This window comes from Antechinus flavipes, chromosome 2 (genome assembly GCF_016432865.1).
Source record: "Antechinus flavipes isolate AdamAnt ecotype Samford, QLD, Australia chromosome 2, AdamAnt_v2, whole genome shotgun sequence".
Taxonomy (NCBI): domain Eukaryota; kingdom Metazoa; phylum Chordata; class Mammalia; order Dasyuromorphia; family Dasyuridae; genus Antechinus; species Antechinus flavipes.
The window spans coordinates 281445197-281470998 of record NC_067399.1 but is presented as its reverse complement, the minus strand read 5'-3'; the positions used below and the strand labels follow the sequence as shown (position 1 = coordinate 281470998).

Here is a 25802-nt window from a genome sequence, read left to right as displayed (position 1 = left end):
TTAAGGGCATGTATATACACATATATTTACATACATATATAATTTTGTGGAAAGAAAACAAAAATAACTTCTCAAAAGGATAACAAAATATTTGACAGATAAAGCATCCGTTTGAGTTTTTATTATGAGCATGCAGGTATATATCTAGAGTACCTTTGTTGAAGTTTCTGTTTTATTTTAAAATAAGTGGCCTGGTGTAAATAAGGCTATGTAGGTTTCTCTTTCAAATAAGTTTTTCCCTCAAGCAATGATAAAAGTATTTAACTTTAATCAATCATCTGAATAAAGGCCCAGATAGCAAGTTTATCAGATTTGCTGGTGACAATAAACTGGGAAGATAAGCTACCAAAGTAGACATGGTCAAGATCCAAAAAAAAGATCTTTCCAGACTAGAATTGAAGGATTAAAGTCAAATATTTTGAACTCTTTTACCTTGCATGGCAAAACAAGGATAAATGGATGAAAGTTGCAAAGAAATTTAAGGATAAATTTCACAATTATTATATTATCAAAAAAATTAAAAGCTGATTGGGGAGTAGTAATTTCTCTGTCATGGGAAATTTGTAACTACAATTGGAGGGTATTCTTATTTATTTGTTTGTTTGTTCCTTTGCTGAAGCAATTGGAGTTAAATGATTTGCCTACGGTCACACAGCTAGGAAGTGTCTGAGTGTCTGAGATCACATTTGAACTCAGGTCTTCCTGACTTCAGGGCTGGTGCTCTAACCACTTGGATACCTAGCTTCCCCAAGGGAATTCTTATTTAGCAATTTTTTTCTTCTAAGATTTTATGGTTCAAAAGTAAATGTTTCTTAATATATAAATTATATTTTTATATATTATATAAAAGTAAAGTGCTTTTATATTAACCAATTTAAGATTTGTCTGCCTCAGTTTCCTCATCTGTTAAATTGTGATAATAATAATAATAACAATAATACCTATTTCCTAGTGTTATTGAGAGAATAAAATGAGTTAATGTTTATAGAGTACTTTGAAATTCTTAGAGTGCTACATAAAACATCATTGTTCTTTTTGTCATTATTTAGCCTTATAGTTTCTAGAATTTAAAAAAAAAATAACTTGAGAATAGCTAAAATGCAGGTCCGGTAACTCACTTTCCATGCCTTTGATAACATAAATTAAGATTTCTTTTCTCCAGTTCAGTAAAGATTAGGAGCCATGCTATAGGTCTATGGAACTATAGTAGCTAGATTAGGTACAGTATTTTGTTTTTAATGGAAAACATTCTTCCCCTTTCCACAGTTTTAAAGGACAGAAAGGAAAAGGCAGAAAGAAGAATGGAACAAAATTGGGTCCTTAGAAGGAAATATTTCTTGAATTATCTCCCCTTGAATTATGAAAGAGACATTAAAAGTCATTTATTTTAACATTATTCAATAATCAAGCTTATGTATAAATATACCAGAAAAAGTATTTATCCAACCTCAATTTTAGTATATTTAGTAACAGGGAACTCACTACCTGATGAGGATGCCAATTCCATTTTTGGATGGCTGTAGTTGTGGGTAAATTTTTCCTTATGTTAAACAAAAATCTGTCTGCGTATATCTTCTTAGTTCTTCAGTCTGATTCCAAGCAAAACAAACCTAATCCTTCTTCCACATAATAACCTTATAAATATTTGAGAACTGGAATTATAACTACACCTTAAATCTTTCCTTCTGTCATTTGAAATGCTACAATTGGGTCTCTTTTTAGAAGGAAGCCATAGCTTAAGATCCCTGAGAAAGAGAGGAGGAAAGGAATAAATATTTATATAGCACCTACCATTTGATTGGCACTTGCCTAAATACTTTAAAATTATTATCTTATTTGATTTTCCCAACTACTATGTATTGTAGTTGTTATCTGCAGTTTCCTATTGAGGAAATGACAGCAAACAGAAGTTGTGGCTTGTTGTCACATAATTAGTAAGTCTTTTTAACACCAGGCCTAGAGTTCTGTCCACTGCACAATTTAACTGCCTCTAAGCCCATTTGGAGGCTCAGAAGGGAAGGAAAATAAAATCCTGAGAGGAAGAATTGGCTAAAAATAAATTTCACAGTTTTGCCTAAGGCTGACTTCGGTCCAATTGAGAAGCAATTCCTGAAGGCCAGTATGAAAAAGAGGCTTGAAAGAGAAGACTTTGTATTCTGTAGAAGACTGAGGTTGTCTGTCCCAAACCTCTGTCATCTTTAGAATGTTGTTTTACCAATTTGATCCAGAATTCAAAGAACCACTGGGAAATTACTTCCCACTAACCTCTTGGGGAAACTATCCAGGGGTCACTTGAGATATGATTAGATTGATAAAACCACTTTATAAGTTTCTTAGAATTAGTGGCAAAGTAACTTGGCTTTGAGGAATTGAGGTGATAGGACCTAGATTGACCAATTGTTCCTTTTATAGTTTTTGGTCATCTTTGTAAATATTCAGTAATCATCCATGATGGCTACGATGCTTAAATTAACATTCTTAGTTTTTTTGTTTTTTGTTTTTACACATTATTATGTGTTTATTGGTATATAATAAGATCTTAATAAATGCTTGTCACATTATCAGCAAGAAGGTCCCTTTAAAGGAAAGTGGAGGTACTTGTTCTCAGGGAATTTTTAAAATTATATCTTTGAAAGAGTGTCCCTGATAAGGGTAATATGACATAATTTCTTTTTCTTTTGAATATCTTGGACTTATCCCACATACTTTCCTGTCTAAAGCAAGAGTTTACATTTTAGTAATTGATTTCTTTTTTTTTTAACATAAGTTTTTTTTTTCCTTTTAGGGGCAAACATACTAAGATATATTAAAATATGCATTTAATTTTATAAGTTAAGGCTAATTGTGGCATATATTAATATTTAAAATGAATATCCTTGGTAAAATTTTGTGAAAACTTATAATACCAGAAACATGGCAACAGTAGCAGTATGGGTAGAAGCTGTGTCACAAACTACATTTTCATTGGGCAATCTCCTTTTAATTATATCTTATTAAAGAGACAATTTAATGTATTGTAAAAAGAAAACTAATTGGCATTATATTACCAAATTGGATATAAATCAAGCAAAATTACTCTTTTAGAACAATATTTTTTGCCCTTTTTCAACACTCACATATATCATGAATAAAAACCCAACAAAGGCTGATTTCTATAGCAGGGAATTTTAATAAGCAGATTCATGAATTAAAATTATATCATTATGGGCTTGTTAGATTTTGTTAGATTAAATTAGTTAGATTAAATAAACCTTAGGCCTTCATTACAAACTTCATCAGGTGAGATTATCAACTAAGGCAATGTGATTCTCTTGATATGAAAAGTTAAATGGTTTTTATTCTTCTTTGTGTGGCTTGATTTCTGAAAGCCTCAGTTTCCTTATCTATAAAATGAAAAGTCTGGGCTTGATAGATCATAAAGTCTCCTCTGGCTCTAAGGTCTCATGTTCTTAAATTCTAATCATGGTTGGATCTGCCTGTCTCAAGCCTCTCCCCACGCTAGTCCATTCTTCATTCAACCACTAAATTGATTTTTCTGAAGCACAGATCTGATAGTGTCACCCCTTTACTCAGTGAATTCCAGTAGTTTCCTTTTGCTTTCAGGGGAAAATACAAAATACTTTATTTGCCACTCAGAGAAATTCATAACCTAGTCCCCTGGGCCTTTCCAATCTTGTTATACCTTATTCCCTAATAATGGCTGTCCTACCCCAAGAAGCTCCATTTCTATGCTCCAAACATTTTCTCTGGCTATCTCCTATACCTAGAACATTATTCCTCTCTGCTCTGATTATTGACCTTCTTGGATATAATTCAACTTCACTTAAAATCAATTCATAAAATAAGTCAAAGCAATATCTATTACTTCATAATGTCATTGGTTCTCTTTGAAAGTGAGGAACAAAAGATAACTCCCTAGCCTCCTTTAAGCTCTAAATTAAAATCCTTCCTTCTATAGGAAGCCTTTCCTAACTCCTACTTATTTTTTCAAAATCTTAATTAATTAATTAATTTAGTGTTTAATTATTTTTTAAATTTTAAAAATATATTTAAATTTTTTTAAAAAATATTCTTTTTATTTATTTTTAATTATATTCTTAATTTTATTTATATATAATATAACTAAAATTTAAAAACAATTTTTAAGCATTTCATTTTTATCCTATACAAAAGCTTGTTTGTGTCTATATCTGTTTCATGTTGTCTCTCCTTCTTCCCCTCAACTACCATAATATAAGTTCCTTAAGGGTAGGAATTGTCTTTTACCTTTTTATGTATCTCTAGCATTTAGCATAGTACTTGGCACTTAATAAGTGTTTATTGATCGATTTTTTTTATTGGTATGTCATTGAACAAGTTAGTTATAAGAAATGAGTGTTTTAATCCTAAATTTACAACATAATGATCTCAATGTCTGAAACAGTAATAACAAGCAAAAAGAGGCCTTTTCCTCAACTTACAAGCACTTTTCCCCCTTCCAACTTGTTCTACTGTTCATTTAAAAATTAAATTGCATCTCTACTTCACACATGGGTTTCACTTTCCAGTGCCTTCCAAGTGACACCATGGAGTCAAATTCATATAGCCAGCAGTTTTAATTTGGCTATGTGAAATGCTTCTTTTCAAGATAGAAAACATGGCTTACACTTAAGTCTTCAAACTGAAGTATAAATACAAGGATAATTTATGAATGTTCTCTCCCACTTAGAACACTAGCCAACATTTTGTCTCTAGTTGTAATGCATATTTATACATATACATATTTAGTGTTCTTAGAATTTTAAATACCTTCTTTCTAACATGTTCCAGGAATTCTAAGTCCTAAGTGGAACTTTGGGAACTGAAGAAATTCTGACTTCTCTGTGTGAGGATGTGCTGCTAAATGTTTAACAACTGACTCTCAATGTGGGGGAGGGAGTAGTGTAGCCATGACATACTTTAAATTTAACTATTTGTTAGAAAGTTCTAGGCAATCAACTAGACAATAATTTATCTTTGATTTATAGCTTTTCCTAATGTATAAATGCTTACATTGAAAATTTAACAACCAGCTTTCACCGGTTAGTATCAGCTATCTCCAGCATACCTCTGGAGGTATGTGATGACAATAAGGTTCACTGCACTTTTAGGGCACTGAATTTATCTCATTTAATTTTAAAGATCAGATTATTGTTTTTAATGTAGAGCCAGTGCATGATTTTTTTTTTAAATAGGATTATAGTATTTAGAACTGAAAGGGACCTTACAGTTCCACCCTCCTTATGTTACAGTTGAAGAAACTGAAGCTCAAAGGTAGTTCTTTCAAAATTATTCAAATGGCCAGTGACAGAAGATTTGAATTTAATTCTTCTGAGTTTTTCAGTGTTTCTTAGATACCATGCTGCTTCTTTTGCTGAGTGGTCCAATGGCTTACTTATTGTCTTTTTTACACTAGTCACTTAGTGGTGACTTGCCCTTAGTGCTCCAGGGACCAGTGTAACATTCTCCATCTGGTTTCTTGATCTTCCCAGTTAATTTTTTTCTTATTAAAATTTTAAGATTTGCTTTTCCTCTCCAAAACAAAGATGTTGACAAAATTTAAACTTTATGATAAATGTTATGGTTCTACATAACTAAAATTGTACAAACACCTGAGAGCATGAATATAATGGAGCCAATTAAAAAAAAAAGACAATTTCAAAGAGGATAAATTTTTTAAAAAAGATTAGATGACTCAAATATATTTTTGTGAAGCTTTTTTTCTCCACTTCTCCTTCCAACCTTAGAAATTGGAAATATTATACAAATACTTTGGTTTCTTGTTGCCTAAATATTCTTTGGTAAGAAATATGACAAAATTTTATTTTTTTTAAGAAAGTTATTTTTTTTTTCTTTTGACCCAGAAGCTTGCACTGTTCAAGGAAACCAGACTAAACCTTAAAAGGTCTGGAGTTTAGCTCAGACCTCTGGACTGTTTCTAAATGAGACATAGTGAATTCATTTCTTGATTTCTTTCTCAGCGAAGTTTGTTATTGTTCCTATTTTTAGAAATGTGGGAGGAAAATATAAACCTTCTCTTCTTTATGGAAGAAAATAGATAAGCTTTAGGAGTTCTCATGGTAAATAATAACTTATATGTCTTGATAAGCAAGCATTTATTAAGCACCCACTATGTATCAGTCTTTAATCTTTGTGTGGTATACAGAGTAACATTTACTAATACTAGAAAGTCCTGGCTGTATAGGAGTAACTAGTTTTTCCCTAATAAGGTAATGGGAGTTCAAACTAGATTATCCTTGGCAGTAAAGATATAGATACAGCAGGCATAGTGGTCTATACCTTTCATCCCAGCTACTGAGGAGGCTAAATGAGATGGAGACTCCCATTCTTTAATTTGAAAAAAAAATTACATAAAATGGATTAATAACATTTGTATATAATATAAAAAACTTCCTGAATCTTACTTTGAAAATCCAATTATCTTTTCTTCATTCCCTCCAAACAAACAAACAAACTTTTTATTTTTCCCATGATAAAGTCAGATTCACAAAGTATCTTTTAACCTCTTTGTCTGGATGTGATCTGTCCCTTTTCTTAGCATTTTCAATGGATCCATATTTTGTCCTAAACTTTCCTTTGTTTAAAAATAAAAATTATTTATGAATACACAGCTGTAACATACTTGTATAATGTATATTATAATTATTCATCTACCTGTCTCAATACTTGATTTCCTTTGGGGGCCTAGAACATTTTAGGTGTTTTATAGATGTTTGCTTGAATTGAATTCAATGATTTAACTTGAATTTTATCTTTAATCTTTATCTTATAGAGAAGAAATGAATAAACAATGAAAGGTCAAAAAGCAAAAGGAAGGATTCAGCTCCCTAATAACATTAATTACATATTCTTGACATTGCAATTTTGAGAAATTAAATCAATTTTTTCTCCCAGAGTGATGAGCATCCCACTTTTGTGGTGGACAGAGTTGAATTTATGGCCTTTTTCTTTTCACACTTAGGAAAGGCCTACTTGCAAACTAATAACCAGATGGTAAAAAGTAACAGAGAGAGACTAAAGAGGCCTAAAGGATAATTACTCACAATTCTCTAGTCTTCATTCAAATTGTTGGGGCCGACAATATTTTCTGTGAAAATGAAACTGAATGTTAGGAATATCTGCCACACTTTACATGGACAGATGGCAAAGCATTAGAGGATAGGGAATTTCTTTAAACAGATTCCCAGCTTCCAAGAAAATGTTTTCAAATTACTCATCTGTGCAATCATATGATGAGCATTCAAAGAAATGATATTGTTGTCAAAGGAAATGCATTTGGAAGAATCAGAGAAACCAGGTTATGTCTTTCCTTCTGTTTCAATGATCTTGTTTTTTTCATATTTATCAAAAACCAAAACAATAAAAACCTCCTTGTTCTTCCCATTTCTTCTTTTGGTTATTGTGTTCCCTTTCTTTTCCTTTCCTTTTCAGTCAAACTTGTTGAAAATGTGTGCTTTGCCATTTCCTTTTCATCCATTTTCTTCTTAATGCACTTGCAATCTGTTTCCCATTCCTATTGAAACTACTTTTAAACAAGACCAATAATGTTCTTCTTGCCTAATCTAATGGATTTTTCTCTATTTTCATTAAAAGAAACAAACAAAAAAAACCCCCAAAACTTTATTGCACCTGGTTCTGTTGGCCACTTGCTTCATGAAACTCTTCTCCCTCTATTTCAATGATGCTGTCCTTTCTGGTTTTCCTCTTGATTGCCTATATGTCTTTCTCCTGGCTCTTTTGGTACATGTTATTTTTCCTATCCTCTTACTGATATTGCCCTTAACATTCTGTCTTTGACCCTATTTTATCCTGTTGTTCTGTCCTCTAAATATATTTCCGTGGTGAGTTCATTAGTTCTCCATTGCCTAAACTCTTGTCTCTGCAACTCACTCTCAAATCTACATCTCCACTATAGACTTCTCACTTGTATTACAATTTTTCCCTCTTTTTAGAGCACCTATTACTTTATAAACCATTTGTTACTTGGAATTTATTGTTCAGTTATGTCTAACTTTTTCTGAGCCCAACAACCCCATGAGATTTTTTTCTTAACAAACATATTGGCGTGCTTTGTCATTTATTTCTCTTATGTATTAAGGCAAACTGTATATTAGGGCAATGACTTACCCTGAATTGCACTACTAGTTAGTGTGAAGCCAAATTTAAACTTATGTCTTGTGGATCTGATGCGTTATCCGTTGAGCCATCCTACTACCCCCAACTTGAACTACTAGGTTTTAATAAATGCTTGTTGGTGGGGCAACTAGGTGGTGCAGTGGATAGAGCACCAGCCTTGAAGTCAGGAGGAACTGAGTTCAAATCTGGCCTCAGACACTTAACACTTCCTGGCTGTGTGACCCTGGTTAAGTCACTTAACCCCAATTGCCTCAGCAAAATAAACAAACAAACAAATAAATAAAAAATTCTTGTTGGCATACTATCTAAAATCAGTGAAGTGATAATCTGTCTGCAGTCTGCTCTGATCAATATATCTGGATTATGTTCAATTCTTGGCATCATATTTTTAAGGGACTTTAATAAGCTAAAGAGAATCTAAAGAAGGGCAATCAGAATGGTGAAGGGTCTTAAGGTCATAGAGTATTTTCAAATGACTTTCATACTCTGATTGAAAGACTTGGGGATGTATGGTCTGGAGAAGACAAGAATCATTTCTGATCAGCATATATCTAGGGATATTAACTTCAGTTCTGGGTGCTATTTAAGATTTTTTTAAAAAGTTATTGACAACCTAAAGAGGGAAAAGATGAGAATAAGCAGAATGGTAAAGCATCTTGAGATCACACAATATGAAAATTGTTTAAAGGCACATTGGAGATGTTTAGCCTGGAGAAGAGACTTGTGAGAGACATGATAAGTATTTTAAAATATTTGAAGGGTAAGCATATGGAGGAAGAATTTCTATTTAGCTCCAGAAAATGAGAATTATGACTAATGATATGAAATTGCAGATACTGATTTCATTCAATGTAAGGAAACCTTTTCTAATAATTAAAGCCAAGTAAAAGGAGAAAATTTTAACTCAGGAGAAAATAGAAGTCTTCAAGGAAAAGCTGAATTACCACTTTTTGTATGAGGTAATGGGAATTCTTGGGCAGGTGCAGGTTGAACTAATTCAGTGGTCTGTTGTATTGTATACATGTAGAGCCAGTATGGTTCCAAATTGAACCTTAAATCCTCTTGATTCCAAATGCCCTTTTACCAATCTGTTTTTTAATCACAAAAGGCTTAATTTGTTGGCTGTGATCACATAACAAGCTAATGTTTTAACTCTGGGTACATAATAGCTCTTCTTTTGATGTTTATATGTCTCTTGGCTTCCAGTGCAATGTGCTTTTCCAGTACTCAAATGTGGAGACTTTCCTCCTTCCTGTGAGCTTTCCTTGACACTGCGATCTCAAATCTCTTCCATATTCTCAATTATCACCATATTGACAGCCAGTACCAAGTAGTTTAGGATTTCATTGTTATCTGATTTTTCATGAACATTAGGCGTCTCTTCTTAAAAATTGTAAGGGGGGCAGCTAGGTGGTGCAGTGGATAGAGTAGCCAGTCCTGAATTCAGGAGGACCTGAATTCAAATCTGATCTCATACACGTAACACTTACTTCCTGGCTATGTGACCCTGAGCAAATCACTTAACCTCAATTGCCTGAGCAAAATAATAATAATAATAATAATAATAATAATAATAATAATAATAATTGTAAGCTGATTCAGGATGGAAACCATAATATAACTAATGCTTGACTGGGGATAAAGCCCATGTCCAAATGAACCCTTCAAAAGAAAAAGTAAAAGAAACTATATGTTCTAAAATATTTATAGCAGCTCTTTGTGGGGCAAAAAAAATGGGGAGATATCCATTTGGGGAATAGCTAAAAAAGTTGTGGCATGTGATTGTAATGGAATATTACTGTGCAATATGAAAGCATGAATTCAGTGATCTCAGAAAAATATGAATAGACTTTCATGAAATAATGAACAATGAAAGGAGCAGGACAAGAAGACACTGTATATAGTAACAGCAATATTGTTTTAAGAATAACCTTAAGTGAAAAAATGATCTTGACTATTATAAGTCCCCAAATTAACTAAAAAGAACATATGAAGGAAGATAAACAATCTGAATCTAGAGAAAGAACTGATACATAGAAGTAAATATAGAATGATTTATGTGTGTGTGTGTGTGTATAATATATATATTATACACATACACATACATATTTATGTGTAATGGTAGGCATGGGGAGGGAAAAAAATTTACATGATTATTATATATTTTAAAAGAATGGCAAATTGTTCATAATTTGCTGTTTCATGTGCAATCAGTTTTTTAAAATTACACTATGTTGTGGAAATGATTGTTTATTCCATACATTAGAAATTAATTTTAAAAATTTAAAAAGATGTACAAAAGGATGAAGTCTGTGAGAGTCCAAATCTACCACTACAAAGCCTATGAGAAAATCTCATGTATTGCCTTTCTAGGAGGGGCCTTTTGACCCTCATACTGAACATCTTTGAGCAAATATATCAATTATCCAGCTGCTGAGTCATTTGACATTTTACCATATTAAAATGAAATAATTCAGTAAACATTAGACACAACATGGAAGAGTGAATAAGTGTTAGACTTGAAAACAAGATCACCTGGATTCAAAACCTTCTTCAGATTCAGATTCAGATAAATAGTAAGCTATTTATGTCACCTTGAGCTAGTTACAAAAACCTCATTGAGCCTCAATTTCCCATATGCAAAGTTAGATAGTATTATTTCAGTGTCTATGTTATTTAAGGTCTATTCCAGCTTTAATTTTATTATCCTATGATCAGCTGTAAATGACTTTGCTGTTCTCTGCAATATATGATCCAAGACTATTCTGAAGGACTTATGATGAAAAATGCTATCCATACCTAGAAAAGAACTGATGGTTTTTGAATATAGATTGAAATATATGTTTAAAAAAAAACTTCATTTTTCTTGAGGGTTTTTTTGGGAAAGAGGAGATCTCTATTTTCTTTCACAACATGACTTTTATGACCATGTTTTGCATAACTTCAAATGTACCTTCTCATGGGGGTAGGGAGGCAGAAAGGAAAAGAATCTGGAACTCAAAGTTTTAAAAGCAAATATTAAAAATTGTTTTACATGTAACTGGAGAAAATAAAATATTAAATAAATAAATTTCCATCAGATGCAAAATTCTGTCTTAGGCACTTAGGATAAAAAAAAATAGAGGAATAATATCGATACCCTAGGACTTTTTATTCTATTAAGGAAATAAGGAACAGTATGTTAGGAAAAGGGGAATATTGGCAAAAGGGGAAGGGAATGTTAGGAAAAAGCTGAAAAGAATTTTAGAGACAATTAAGCCTTTTGCTTTTATGGGTGAGGAAACAGATTTGGAGAGATTTGGGTTTGTCCAAGGTCAAACAGGTAGTAAGATACTCTTGCAGCCCTGAAAAGTGGTACAGGCTGACATCAAAGGTGGAGACAGGTAAAAAGAAGACAGAACTAGAAAAATACAGTAGTCTAGGACTATTTGATATGATATAAAATATCCTTATGTGCTTGATTCAGTAGGTTGTGGCATGTTAACTGTAAGAATTTATTACATAACTGGTGTAAATAATGATGATTCCAAGTCATCAAGAAAGATGAAATTAGGTTTTGTAGCCTCTTTTTTTTAAAAGGCAGGGAAGTATCTAATACAGTTTATATGTTCAAATCCAGTGAATTCTTACATGTGCTTTATAAGGTGCTTTATAAGGCTTTGTTAAATTGAACCCAATTAAATAATGAGAAGAGATACAAGAGTAATATTGGATTGAATGCAGTGAAATTGGAGTAGATAAAAAGTTGAGAGAAATTACTATATTATTAGCAATTAATTATTAAATTGGGATCTAGGTTTTCCTTCTCAGTTTCCCTGTTAAGGCCCAGCTTTTGTTAAAAATCAGTCTCTGAAGGACATGACTAACTGATGAAATTACTCTTGGCTATCAAAAAACATGCTCTTCAATTTTGGGTTCAACTCTACCCATCTAGGAGACCTAACTTCTGTTTAGGGTATAAGTAGAATCTAAGCAGAGAGGGTCCTTACCTTGTGGGAAAAGCCCCAGTCCTTGTACCCCACTATTAGAGTTTAGGGTGACCCTGTTCATAAAGGAGAAAATCAGTCAGAGTGGTCTGGTTAAGACATGGATTACTGTCCAGATAGCTGGGATGGTTGAATCTTAAGATCAAATCATGTTCACAGCAGGAAGAGCTGAAGACTTTTAGCCCACCTCCTCAATATGTACCAAACAGGTTTGAGTCCCCTTTCAGAAGTATCATTTAAGATTTTCAGGGATCATCTTTGAGAGAAACCATTGACCATAATTTTACTGATTGCTAGCTTAATCAATAAATTGATCACCCAGAAATTTTGCCTTTTGGATTTTTCATTTGTTTCAGTCTTATATTTAAGGCACACACATGCAAATTAGCTTTACCATCATTAAATTAACATGCATTTTAAAACATCTTCTATGTGCCAGGTACAAAGACAAAAATAAAATAGACTTTGCCTTCAAGGAATTTTTACTCTGGTACACAGTGGAGGAGATGTATCTAGATAGCAGTTCATCTGAAAAAAAAAAAGATTAGGGATTTTAGGTATTTGCAAGCCAATGTGAGTCAACAGGATGATATGACAGGAATCAATAAAAGTTGATGTGATTTGAGAGTGCATAAAGACAAGCCTAGCATCCAGAATGAGAGAAAGGGAGTAAAGAAGAGTAGTCATTTTACATGCTCTGCTGTGATTCTATTACATGTCTTAAGAAAGGTGTTTTTTGACAAGCTGTATAACATCCAAAAAAGGGGAACCAGAATAATGACAGGAATTCAAGTTTATGCCATATGAAGATTGGTTGAAACCAGTAGAAATGTTTAGCTCAGAGAAGAGAAATCTTAGTAAGAACATTCATAGGATTTTTCATCTAACATTGAGAGCAAATTTAAAATGAAAGTATCTACAACATAAAAATAGAGCCCAAGTAGATAAAAGGAGTACAGAATGCTATATGAGAACCTTAAATGTTAGGTTAAAGAATTTTTTAAATGATGCAATAGTTTACATTCTGTTATCAGGGAATTTTACTACAAAGCGCAGCATCATATAATTCCTTCTAGTTGCTTAGCCTAAATTTTGTTTGCATATCATTGATTTTTCAATATCATTGAATTTTTTGTTTTTTGGACTCTGGGTACAGAAAATCTCCTCCCACTTTTTGATGTTGATACATCTCTAGTTTTCAACTGTGATCTTGTCTCCCCAGGTTGCTGCTTAGACCAGCTGTGATTATTCAGAGAAGATGTTCTTTTGCCAGTTAATCTTTCCTCATTAGTCAATCACATTATACTTCCATTATTCATTGTTCTTTCTTTCTTTTTTTTTTTTTTTTTTTTGGAATTTCTCCAAGTTGTCAACACCATCTTCTATTGGATCCCTCCAAACAGAATGCAGCCTTCAAGTTAAATTCCTGTTTGATTAGGTGGGCCATGTATCATGCAGGCTCCATAGGGATTAACTTGGCTCTTACCTTGGTCGTATATGATTATAGTGAAGAGAAGTCTATAACTAGGAATTCTTGCAACTGTGGTGAATTCACTTCTGGGAACATATTACAGAGTAGTCTTGACCAGTCCAATAGTGAAATAGTATAGGTTCAAGATGAAAAAGCACTGAGATATTCAGAATCCATGTAGTAGTTAACTAAAAAGTAGTATATGAAGAGAGATTTTTCAATAAGGATAGCTAGGTAGCAGGGATTATACAGCTTCAGTTACCAGTTTACCAGTCATTTACAGCTGGAGCTGATGCTTTTTGTGGCTTTTTTTGCATTCAAGTAATCAGGAAACAAAGCCTTTAATTGTCTGTGCCAAAGAAATCTCAAGGATGTTTTCAATGCTTTTTAATGAAAAGAACTAACTGGCCCACACAGTGTGAGGATTCTAGTGTATGTTGCTGTATTTCAGGTGGCCACAGGATAGAAGGCTACCTCCAGCAAGACCTTGGCATTCTTAACAAAGATATGGCTTTCCCATGCTGGTTTCAGTTCTGGTAGTAGAGCAGTTTTTAATCCCATTAGGACCAGGGGTCAGTTGCTGTTGCCTTTCTATGGAAGGAACAAGGCTATTTGTTATTTTGGAAATTATTTCTGGGAATCTCATTTATGGAATCTTTTTTCAAGGAGATTTTCCATTTTTTCCTTTTTCCTTGCCATTCTGACTCAGTGATACCTTCAATTTTTGTAGAAAAGAATACCACAAAATACATAATTTTTATGAAATACAAAACCCAAATGCTTATAGCTATTTATCTGCAACACTGTTTTGAGAAGACCTCAGTTAGTGATTCAGACAACCTGGTAGAAATTCAGATGTGTGATTCTAAATGAATATATTTTTAGAATTTTTCAATGGATAAAAATATCACTTATTTTGATATTAAAATGATTATTTATGATATAGAAATATTACTTCCAAGTTCTTTGAGGAAGGATCTATCCTGATTTGAGCTACTAATTAACTGGCCTTATTATTTTTATGACATTTCTATTGTCTAATTTTCTCTTTAATTTTCTTCTCCCACCTCCTATTTCTGGATCTGACTGTAATACAACAGTCAATTTTTTTTTTTAACAAATATTTTTGACATTTTGTTGTTCAGACATTTTAACAGTTGTAAGGGAATCCGACTTAGGCCCTCAACTGGGCCTTAGCTGCATGAAGGCACTCTTTGTGTTCCTCCTTAAAGGTTTTTCTCTATCTCATCTTCCATAGAACTTTTCCAAATTTTTCTTTCCATCCTGAAGTTCCTCATACTTCCCCATACCTCCTCAGCTGAGGACCTCGTCTCTCTTTTTTACTTATTTTTTTTACAGAAATTTTTAATTTTTTTGAATTTTTTGGAAAATTTTAATTTTTTACTGAAAAAAAGTGAAGTCATTTAGCTCATTCTTCTCTCATTTTTTTCATCTAAAAATCCCTTGCTGAAAAATCTTAAATAAAATATTAGCAACGAGATAACAAGAAGTCATCCTCAGGATAATACACCAAGTAGGATTTATACTAGGAATGCAGGACTGGTTCGGTATTAGGAAAGCTATTAGCATAATCAACTGTATCAATAATCAAATATATCAAACTAACAAAAATCACATGATTATGTCAATAGATGCAGAAAAAGCATTTGATAATATCCAACACTCATTCTTATTCAAAACACTAGAGAGTATAGGAATAAATGAACTTTTCTTTAAAATGATCAGTAGCATCCATTTAAAACCATCAGCAAGCATCATATGTAATAGGGATAAACTGGAACCATTCCCAGTAAGATCAGGGGTAAAACAATGCTGCTCACTATCACCATTACTATTCAATATTGTATTAGAAATGTTAGCTTTGGCAATAAGAGAAGAAAAAATGATTAAAGGAATTAGAGTAGGTCATGAGGAAACCAAATTATCACTCTTTGCAGATGATATGATGGTATATATAGAGAACCCCAGAAAATCAACTAAAAAACTACTAAAAAACAATTCATAACTTTAGCAAATTCAGGATAAAAAATAAATCATCGGCATTTTTATATATTACTAACAAAGTCCAGCAGCAAGAGATACAAAAAGAAATTCTATTCAAAATAACTGTTGATAATATAAAATATTTGAAAATCTATCTGCCAAGGGAAAGTCAGGAACTATACGAACACAACTACAAAACGCTTCTCACACAAATAAAAGCAAATCTAATCAGTTGGGAAAATATCAAGTGCTCATGGATAGGCCAAGTGAATATAACAAACATGACAATACTACCTACTTATTTACTTATCTACTTATTTAGTGCCATACCAATCAAACTCCCAAGAAATTACTTTACAGATCTGGAAAAAATAGTAACAAAGTTCATCTGGAAGAATAAAAGGTCAAAAATTTCAAGGGAACTAATGAGCATTTTTTAATGTTAATGAAGGCAGGTCTAGCTGTGCCAGACCTAAAACTATATTATAAAGCAGCAGTCATCAAAACCCTTTGATAATGGCTAAAAAATAGACTACTTGATTAGTGGAATAGGTTAAATTCACAGAACAAAATAGTCAATAACTGTAGCATTCTAGTGTTTGACAAACCAAAGACCCCAACTTTTGGGATAAGAATTTACTATTTGACAAAAGCTGCTGGGAAAATTGGAAACTAGTATGAAAGAAATTAGGGCTCGACCCACACCTAGCATCACATACCAAGATAAGATCTAAATGGGTTCATGATTTAGACATAAAGAGTGATATCATAAGCAAATTAGAGGAACATAGAAGAGTTTATCTCTCAGATCTGTGGAGAAGAAAAAATAATTAGAACTCATAGTTGAACACCATATAGATAATTTTGATTATATTAAGTTAAAAAGGTTTTGTACAAACAAAATTTATGCAGATAAGATCAGAAGGGAAGCAATAAATTGGGAAATCATTTTTACATTTAAGGGTTCTGATAAAGGCCTTGCCTTGTAGTGGCAAGGAACTGGAAACTGAATGGATGCCCCCTCAGTTGGAGAATGGCTGAATGAGTTATGGTATATGAATGTTATGGAATATTATTGTTCTATAAGAAATGATCAGGAAGATGATTTTAGAGAATCCTAGAGAGACTTACATGAACTAATGCTGAGTGAAATGAGCAGAACCAGGAGATCACTGTACACGGCAACAACAAGATTATTCAATGATCAATTCTGATGGACATAGCTCTTTCCAACAATGAGACAATTGATGCCAGTTCCAGTGATCCTGGGATGAAGAGAGCCATCTACACCCAGAGAGAGGACTGTGGGAACTGAATGTGGATCACAACATAACATTCTCTTTTTGTTGTTCTTCGCTTATGTTTTGTTTTCTTACTCATTTACTTTTTTTTTTGATCTGATTTCTCTTGTGCAGCAAGAGAATTACATAAATATGTTCATACATATTGAATTTAACATATATTTTTAAATGTTTAATATATATTGGATTACTTGCCATCTAGGGGAGGGCGTGTGGAGAAAGAAGAGAAAATCTTAAATACAAGGCTATGCAAGGGTCAATGTTGTCAAATGATCCGTGCATATGTTTTGAAAATAAAGATTAAAAGCTTTAAGAAAAAAAATTTTTAATTAAAAAATAAAAATCCCTGTTACCTTCCACTTTCTCCTTCTCACAGGCTCTTAACAAAGTATGTTAAATGTATACTTGAGGGGCAGCTAAGTGACACAGTGGTGCATCAGCATCACAGAATCACAGCACCACAGTGGTGCATCAGCCCCGAAGTCAATAGGACCTGAGTTCAAATCTGGTCTCAGACACTTAACACTTCCTAGCTGTGTGACCCTGTACAAGTCACTTAACCCCAACTGCCTCAGCAAAAAGAAAAAAAATATACACTTGATTCCATCTGTTTCTATCTTGGAACACACAATACACATAAACATGTATGTATATGTACACATACATGCATGGAGCTAAGTGACACAATAGAACTTTAGAGTGCTGGGCCTGGGTTTAAATTTGGCTTCAGATATTTGCTACTGTGTGATCCTGGGTGAGATCCTTAACCCTTTTTTGCTTCAGTTTCCTCATCTGTAAAATGAACTGAAAAAGGAAATGGTGAACCATTTTGGTATCTCTGCCAAGAAAATCCCAAATGGGGTCATGAAGAATTGAAAGGATTGAAAAAGGACTAAACTCCTTCTTTCCCTCTTTCCTCTTCCTTCCCTCTTATCCCTTATCCCTCTCTCATCCCTTTCTCTATACAAATACTTGCATATAGGTATCTATACATACTCACACACATATATTAGTTCAGTGAGTGACATAACTTGTTATTTATACTATAAGAAAGTTTAATCACCAGATATGAAGACCATTTACTGGGTGAAGTTATGTTCTTATTCCTCTTTGACCCCTGTCTTCCAAATTTTAAATATAAAGATTTATTTGACTCTGAGCAGGTTTTACAATCTGGGTCAGAGTTCTCTGTAGGCAATGCGCAGCCAGATTTTTAAATTAATGAACACATCCCCGGGCTTCTCTGGAGGAAAGAGAGCAAGGAGGGGTTGCCCATTATGAACTCCAGTGTAACTCAAACAATAAGATAGCTCCGAGATACAGAAGGTTATAAAACAAATAAGTAGAAACAAGATGCAGAACAATGAGATGGTTAAAATGCTTTTCTCTTTCAAGATGAACCTAGTTTACCTTATATCAGAATCTGCAGAGTATTTGCACATGTTAAAAATTGGAAGAAATTAAATAATTAAGTTTCCATGCTGAGAAGCAATTCTCTTCCAAAGAATGTGGATGAATAGAATTCACGTTAGAATGCAGGAAAATAGAAGCACTAGAAAATTTACCACATTGGTTGAAATTACATCTTCCTATAATGATGGAGTTGTCTGAGATTCAGGTTTTGTGGCTTGGCCATACTGGGTTATCTGGTTAGAATCAGAAGCCACATTGGAATGTGGATCTTCTTGAATCCAAATCCCAGCACCATATTCACTTAACCACTTTCCCTGTGCCCCACATGCTGCACTTTTCCTTACTATTTTGAATAAAAGTTATGGTTGCAGCAGTATCTAATTCACAACCATTTCTAGGGCTAGGATGTAATAATTGCTTTGTCAAGTCCTGGACTTTTTCTTAAAAATTCAGCAGCAGCAGAAAGAATAAAAAACATAAGAGTTAGAAAGGACATCCTGTCATCTCTGACAGCCTAATTAATTCTAGTCACAACCGGACTGTTATATTACTAAGATTTTTGGTTCAATTTCTTTGACTCATCTGACATTAAGATTGGATCTTTATTACTTGGTAGTTATGAGACTTGCTATTACTTTACACTATAATTATATGTCAGTTAATATATTTATATAGTTTTTTGAAATTATGACAGAAGAAAGGCTAAAAAAAAAGAGGTAACAAGAGCTTGATCTAATACAGTAGAAACAGTAGTAGCTCTGAATTCAGAGAAGCTAGGTTTAATTACTGATGCTTAATTACTTTTATGATATTTGTTAAATCAGCAAATCAACAAGGATTTATTAAGCACTTACTCTGTGCAAAGGATTGAACATACAAAGAAAGTAAAAAAAAAAAAAAATCCAAACCAAAACATGTACCTTGTTCTGTTGGTGCTCACAGTCTATTGGGCTAAAGTCACTTATAGTTCCCTGAGGCTTGGTTTCCTTATATGTAAAATAAAAGGATTGGACCAGCTAGCCTCTGGGATTTATCATTATTTATGTATTTATTTTTCAAATCCTTCAAATTCTTTAGCTTCAGGGAAATGGAAAACCTATTTTAAGGAGATTTTGTCCTTAGGATCTATTATGGAAATCTATTTTTCATAAATATTTATCACAGTTATGTTACCAGTACAATAGGACATCCTGAATGTTTTGCATTTTATGGTGATGAATTGGAAAAACAAAACTTTATAGTCTCTCCATTTGTATTTTTGAAAATAGTACAGCAGTAACCATTGAGAAAGGCTTTGGATCATATTAGTGGGGAGAAACTACTACTGTCTCTGAGTCTGGAGGACTTCATTCCCATTTCTATTACATATTGTGATCATAGGCAAGTCATTTAATCTCTTATTGCCCTAGATAATTTACTAAAATTGTGAATTGCACAATGGTTGCATTTTTAGAGGAAGATTCTAAAGAAGTATTCTGTCCTGAGGTAGATTAATCACAATAACTATTCACAAATCATATAAAACTAAGATTTCATGCATAGTACTTATGCATATTTCCCCACTTGAATTGTCTTTTCTTCCTAACTTCTTTGTTCCACTTATCCAGACTTGCAACTTAGGTGTCCTTGATTTCTTTTTTTTCCCCTTTCTATCCACCCCCTCCCCACCAGCTCCATCCGTTCTTCTGTCAAGTTTTGTTGATCTTATCTTTGAGATCTTTCTCCTGTACATCCTCTTCTCTCCTGTATCACTGCCTTAGCCCTGGTATACATCCTCATTACTGCGCACTTTAAGTACTGCAATAACCTGCTGGTGGGTAGCTTGCCTCCTCTTCAGTTCATCCTGTGCTCATATATCAGAGTGATCTTCCTAAACTGAATATCTGTCCATGTCACACCTTCCTTCTCCATTCAGTAAACTTCAGTGGTTCTCTATTAGTTCCAGGATCAAATATAAAATTATTTGATTTGTAAAGCTTTTTGTAGCCTGGCCCTTCCCTTAATTTTCTAGTCTTCTCATAACCAATCCCATCTCTCTCCCCATAATCCACTGGCCTCTTTGTTATTTCTTACACAAGATATAACATCTTCTGATTTAAAGCATTTTTACTGCCTGTACTCCATCCTATGCCTGGAATTCTCTCCCTCATTATCTGTCAACTTAACTTCCTTCAGGTACTAGTTAAAATCTCACCTTCTACAAAAAGCATTTCCTATCCATCTTTATACCAATACCTTAATTCTGTTATGTACAATTTGTGTGTATACATATATATTTACATATACACACATACGTAAAAACAAATTCACATATATATTTATATAATTTATGCTAACTATATATGATTGTTGGCATGCTGTCTCCCCTATTAGAGGCTAAGTTCCTGGAGAATAGGAACTGCCCTTTTTGCCTTTCTATCTCTAGCATTTAGAAGAGTCTTTGACTCCTTTTTTATTGTTGCTTATTTTCCAGTCATGTCTGATTCTTTATGGATCCATATGGGAGTTTTCTTGGCAAAGATAATGAAGTGGTTTATCATGTTCTTTTCTAGCTCATTTTACAGATGAAGTAATTGAGCCAAACAGGGTTAATGACTTACCTGTCCAGGGTCACATAGCTAATAAATATCTAATTTCATCTTGAGAGTCATGTCTTCCTTACTCCCATCTGTCCCTATATCCACTGATTCATTTAGCTGCCCATCAGTAGATGCCTAATAAATGCTTATGGACTAAAAGTTCATATTGCAAGCAGGTAGTTTGGAAGAAAATTAATTATTTTTGTTTATTTTTATTAAAGATTTTGTAATTATTTTACATTTATTTTATACAGATGGTTAAATTTTTTTAAATGGCGTATTTTCTCTCTCCCCAATAAAAGAACATATGGATGTAAATGAGTTTCTCCTTGTCTGAACCTAACTCTCTTCTGGGCAATAGAGTCTTCTCAAAAGTAGCCACAAAGTGTCCTAGGGTCTTTTTCCATGGATGTCAATGGGTCTTGGTAGGTTTTCAATTGGATGATGTTTGGAAAAAGGAAAAAAAAAAAGGATGATGTTTGGGCCTCTCTAATCCCACAAATTCCTATACTCTAGAGTTTATTTCTTCTTAGTCTGCTATAGAATTTGTTTTTAAAAACTTGATTTGGGGGAAGGTCTTGTACCTAGGGATACATTTTTGTGTCAATTATGATTCCTTCATCTTTTGATTCTGATAATATGCCAATCAGCAAGACTTTTATTATGTAGTATTGAAAGTTAATTCAGAAACATAAAATTGAGGTCAGATATTTTAAAAATTAATGTATCATGAAATTAAGTAATTTAGAAGCATGGAATCATAGCCCTAGAGATGGAAAGAATCTCAGGCACCATCTAATCCAAACTTTAATTTTTAAAAATCAATTAGGGAAATTGAGGCTCAGGAAATTTAAGTGACTTTTCCAAAGTCACACAGAGAGCATAAAGGGAGGGATTTGTACCTACAGCCAGCTCTGTTTCTACTATATTACACTGCTTCGATTGGACTTGTCCAAAGTCATACAGCAAATTAGGCATAGTTTTGCTTAATACTTAGAAAAAGTTGTCCCCCATTACATTGTATGGTCCTTGAAGGTAGTGATTATCTCTTCTTTTCTTTGATTTCTAAAGCCATATTATCTGTTGTTCCTAACAAGGCTTTGATTGATTCTATCGAAGGAGTTTTCATATTGATTAAACCATTGACTTATCAGACTACTCCTTCCTAATGACTGTTGTTGGAAATGTTTCAGCAAACTGAATTTTAGAGGAAAAATGTAGAGAATAAAGGCCAAAATCTAGCATTTCATCATTGAAGAGGAAAGTAAATTAATTATGTGCCTTCAAATACAAAATTTGAAGATACTCAATTAAATGTTGCATAATTACAAGGTCCCCTCATCAATTTCAGTTGAATGAAACAAAGCCTGTACCAATATAAATCTTAACACTTAGAAGTCTTCATGAGTTCAATTTTTTTGGAAATCTCCTTCAGTTACATTTTCATATTTGAGAACTTACAGAATTATAAAGCTAGTTTCAGTTTCCCATGGAAAATGCTTCTTTTGTCAAAATGAGAAAAATTTCCCCTCACTCACAAGAAATCATAATTCTTATGGATAAGTTTAAAGAGGAGAAAAAAGTGCATAAAATTCACCTGTGATTTTTGGAGGGTTGAAAGTGGAGGAACCTAAAGTATGAAACTATAAAGTGAAAGTCATGAGTATATCCCTTGATGAATAATCCTCTGGGAATGAAACTATTTTTTGTGGGAAAAGAACTCAAGATTCGTCTTAAAAATGCACAGGGAACTACTTTTGTTTTTCTCTAATAGAAAATGCATCAGTACAATGTCTATTGCTATATTTCAATATTTCAAGTGACATGTAATTGCAGTGGCGTAGGCATTCACTCCTTAGAGTGCTCAAATCAGTCCAGACTGACCAGACTGCATTTTCAAAAAGCTGGAGGACAGATAGGTGACATAATGGCTAGAGTGTTCTATCTGGAGTCAGGAAGACCTGAATTCAAAGAATGCCCTCAGATGATTACTAACTGTGTGACTCTGAACAAGTCACTTAACCCTTTTTGCTTGTTTTCTCATTGGTAAAATGAGCTGGAACAAGAAATGGCAAATCATTCTAGTATCTTTGTCAAGAAAACCTCCAAAAGGATCATGAAAAATCAGATACAGCTGAAAAAACTGAATAGCAACAGTGCCAGACCCTATGTTAAGTGCTGGAGATACACAAACAAATATAAAATAATCACCTGCCTTTGAAGAGCTTACTTTTTTTTTTTTTTTTTTACAGAGAAAACATACACATGGAGAATTAAATATTAATATTAAAAATTAAATTAAAGTTAAATTAAAAGTAGTTAAAAAGAATAGAAATTATTAGGAATGTGGAAGAAGTGTTAGTATTTGAGAAAGGGGTTGGGAAAGATCTTGGGTAAAAGGTGGTGGTTAAGCTGGACTTTGTAGGGGTTCTAAAAAGCAGGCATGAGAATGGAGCAGATCTACCATGTAAAGCAATGAGGGGCAATCATTGCAGCAATATGGAGAAACAATAAAAAGGTTAATTTGGCAGGAATGTCAAGAAAAGAGGAATAATAGAAAATAAGCATGGAAAAGTTGGTTGGAGGTAGGTGGCAAAGGGTTTTAAAAGGCAAAAAGAAAAGTTTTGTACTTGAGTCTCCAGATAAGGAGTTTATTGAGCAGGAAAGTCACAGAGCTAGATCTGTGCTTTAGGAATGTTGTTTTGTTGGCAAGTATACAGAACAGATATATAAGGAGGGAGACTTGAGGCAGAGAATCTATTTAGGAGACCAAGTGAAAAGTTACAATACCTGTATTTCTATGTAGTTGGCTTATTTTGTAATCCTACATATTATTCTATGTACTTTAAAGCATTAATCTGAGAAGAGACTCATAGTTTCACCAGACTGCTAAAAGGATCATCTATGACATACACAAAGGGTTTAAAAAAAAAGTTTTAAGACACAATATGACATACCCTGAGATTGAATTTTATCTATTCTATATGTAAATGATACATGTCCGTGTTTTCATGTGCTATCTTTCCCATTAGAATAAGAACATTTCCTGCCCCTAATGCCTTTCTTTGTGCCCCCATCACTTATTATAGTCCCCAGAATAAAAGTTATTGATAGACTCTGTTTTTTTTTAAAGAGAGTTCTCCTGATGAGCCAGTTAATATTATGAGAAAAATTATCCCAACAGCTACTAGTAAGATGGAGGAAGTAATTTTTCCTCACCAGTTTCTGTGAAAAGCTGGATTTCACTCTGACTTAGGGAAAACTGCTAGCAGACTCCTTCCTTCCTCACCTTCCTTACTTCTCCAGAACCCCTAAACCTACCTTTCTTCCCCGCACATCATATAACTTGCTACCATCCTCTTCCCTGTTTCTTGAAGGTAAATAAATATTAAGACTTATAAGGACTAGCACCAAAATGAAATAATAGGGATTTTGGTCCCAGTTATGGCTTTGAATGTGATATGAACATCGTATTTCTTTTAAAAATGTTCTCAAAATGAAATATAGAAAAACCTCAGCTAAGGAGAATAGCTAGCTAGCATCTATATAATTCTTTTAGGTTTATGAAACACTCAACAAATATTCTCTCATTTTATTTTCATGCTATCATTGGGAGTTGGGTGCTTTTAATATCTCCATTTTTTCAGATGAGGAAACTAAGGCAGGTGGAGGTAAAATGATTTGTTCAGGATCATTCGGCTAGTAAACATCTGAGGCCAGATTTGTATTCAGAAGTTCCTAGGTCTAGGTCCAACATTCTATCTACTAAACCACTTAACTGTTTTGTATAGAACAAAGTAAAGAAAAAGATTACAAAAAGTAATCCTGGAGAAGAACTAAAAATGGAACATTCCAGGGAATTGAATTTTCCTGTTTACTAAGATCTAAATAAAACATCATTTATATTTTGATCTCTCACCTGTGACTTGAAGAAGCTGTAGCCACACTCTAGTAAAAACCATTTTGGCAGATGGGCTAAACCAGATCTGGGGTAACTGATGGAACTCAAACCCATTGGCGAATTAAGAGGGTATCTACCCCAAGTATGTTAAATCTTTTCCCACCAGAATGAGCAGATGAGAACAAATGCCAATGGCCATGAAAGCAGCAAAAATAGATGCTGTGAAGTATTTGCAGGGGTCCTCAAACTATGGTCTGAGGGCCAGAAGTGGCAGCTGAGGACGATTCTCCCCCTCACCAAGGGCTATGAAGTTTTTTTATTGAAAGGCCCACAGAACAAAGTTTTTGTTTTTACTACAGTCCAGCCCTCCAACAGTCTGAGGGACAGTGAACTGGCCCCCTATTTAAAAAGTTTGAGGACCCCTGGCAGAGCTTGGATGGACACGAGGGTCTTTGCAGTGGATACTGCATCCAGGGCCATCACAAATTGCTTCTTGATATTTGCCCTGCCACTGAACTTCAGAGATTCTGAAAGAGAGGTTTTGTGCAAATTTGCCTCGTGCATCCACAAGTCAAGACATCTCTCTTGTGATGTCGTTGATCCACTTTGAAAATGAAGTACAAATAACATTGATTATTAGTAAACTTTTTGGGATGAGTTGTTTGATTATTTTAATATTTTGCCTTATAAAGTATAATATATTGAATACAGTTGAATTTTCTTTCAGTAATTAAGGATTTTGCTGAAGTTAAAATTATCATCATGTTCAATAGCATATCATAGAAGATGTTAAAGATAGAAGATATAGGAAATTGTTGATAATCTACACTGACTTTAGAACATATGCTGAAAGTTGCTTTATTGATTAATTCTCTTATCTTAAGTTTGCTTTCCTATGGTCTGCATCTCTTCAAAATATAAGGGTAAGAAGGCAAGGAGTCTAATTAGTTGAATATTCTGTTTAGTTGTTTT

At 33.4% G+C, this 25802-nt stretch overlaps 1 protein-coding gene across 1 annotated transcript in view; it reads left to right on the top strand.

Annotated features, from left to right (window-relative positions):
• Positions 1–25802, top strand: part of AKAP6 (A-kinase anchoring protein 6) — a 560338-nt gene that overhangs the window by 119169 nt on the left and 415367 nt on the right.